Consider the following 2,010-nt stretch of genomic DNA (forward strand, 5'->3'; position numbering starts at 1 on the left):
GGTAGAGGTGGGAGTCAGTGGGTTTGAAGAAGGCAGAGGTAGTTAGAGAGTTGGAGGGGGGGTTGATGGAAAGAGAGATGTCGAGGAAGTTAACAGAGGTGTCAGAGATGGTAGAAATAAAGTCAAGAGCAGGGTGGAAGTTAGAGAGGAAGGAGATGAAAAGGCAGAGCTGTTCGCGGGAGACGGATGTTTGTGTGTCTGTGTTTGTCCCCCCAACATCGTTTGAGAACCGATGCTGGTGAGTTTACGTCCCCGTAACTTAGCGGTTCGGCAGAAGAATAAGTACTAGGCTTACAAAGAATAAGTTCTGGGGTCGATTCGCTCGACTAAAGGCGATTCTGCAGCATGGCCGCAGTCAAATGCTTGAAACTAGTAAATGAGTAAAAAAGAGAGTATATAATAAAATATAAACTTATCATTGAACACAGTTTTTCCGAAAGTCAAACCCAAGGGAGATAATCATTCAAAAATTGTCAACTAAAAGTCGTACTCCTTGATTTCTTGATTTCTGTTAACCAAATATTTTCTCGCGAGACTTCATCGTGAATTCGCGTGTTTTTTTAATTTTTATATATGTTGTCCTCCAATAAGGAGATGAACGTTTTTGTAATGAAGGACAAGGAAGAATATATCCTATAACAATGTACTGATAATCTGATGTGTTATTCTTTTGGGAATGATCACATAAAAGATAATACCATATAACCCATATTTATGTAGCAAACTGCAGTACTTAACACTTAACATTTAATGAAGGCATATATTAACTACCACATCATCTCGAACCATATCGTTGCAAGTTTTTAGAGGAGGCGCTAGTTGATTACAACGACCCCAGTACTAAACTGGTACTCACTTTATCGACTCCGAAGGGATGAAAAGCAAAGTCGAAGTTGAACAGAGAGCGTAAAGGCGGACGAAATACTTCTAAGCATTTTGACCGGCGAACTAACGCTTCTGCCAACTCGCTGCATAATCATATCATAATAATGGATTAAACAAAGTATTTGATGTGAAATCCTTAGAACGTTACCTAATAAGACGGGTATTTGAAGACGGCCGGATGGTACAGCAGTCGAAAAGCATTTCAGCGTTGACTATAACTAACAAGATGAAGACGTACTCTGAATCTATCTGTGTCCGTGGGACGTTCGCTCGCAAGAGAGGGTGGCCTAGAGTCACATACCATGCTTTCGTTCATTGTTTCAGATGCTTATGCAGTCTTGGGCATAGACACATTCTCGGCTCTCCCGCCTTGAGAAACGGATAGAGAGAATGGGGTGGGTGAGACGATAGAAAGTGGAGTACAGCAGCATTCAGCTGATATTATCTTTCTGCTGTTTAAGACGGCGAGGTGGTAGGACCGTTAGCATACCCGAGAAATTGTTAGCAGCATATCGGACATCTTTACGACCTGGATTCAAATTCCGCCTTGGTCGACTTCGTCTGCCATCCTTTCGAGATCGATGAAATAAGTACCAGTTACGCACTGGGGTCGATGTAATCGGCTGGCCCTCCCACCCCGATCCCAAATTTCAGGCCTTGTGCTTATAGTAGAAAGAATTATCCTTCGGCTATTTAGACTGCAGCAGCGTTATATGAAGAGCCATACTGAACGACATAACGTATAGAAATCGATACCACGGTCATATGATCGACAAGACAACACCACTAGGGGCTTCTCAGATATCATCCTTTTTAATATATCGTAACAAATTTTATTAACTCAAGTCGGTAAATGATAACATTTTTTTCCTTTATTTACTGATCGACCTTGTGTTTAGATTATATATAAATATTTACTCTATTGTAAACCTGATATTTATAATTGTGGACCGGTAGAATATAATACATTTTCTTCACGGCTGTATTTGTATGTGGGGATGTATTTGCAACTATTTCTTTGTGCGAGTGTTTGATAGTGCGTGGATTTACACAGGCACACACACACACATACACACACATACACAATATATATGTGTATGTGTATATATATATATATATATATAT

This window comes from Octopus bimaculoides, chromosome 24, assembly GCF_001194135.2.
Source record: "Octopus bimaculoides isolate UCB-OBI-ISO-001 chromosome 24, ASM119413v2, whole genome shotgun sequence".
In the NCBI taxonomy this organism is placed as follows: Eukaryota; Metazoa; Mollusca; class Cephalopoda; order Octopoda; family Octopodidae; genus Octopus; species Octopus bimaculoides.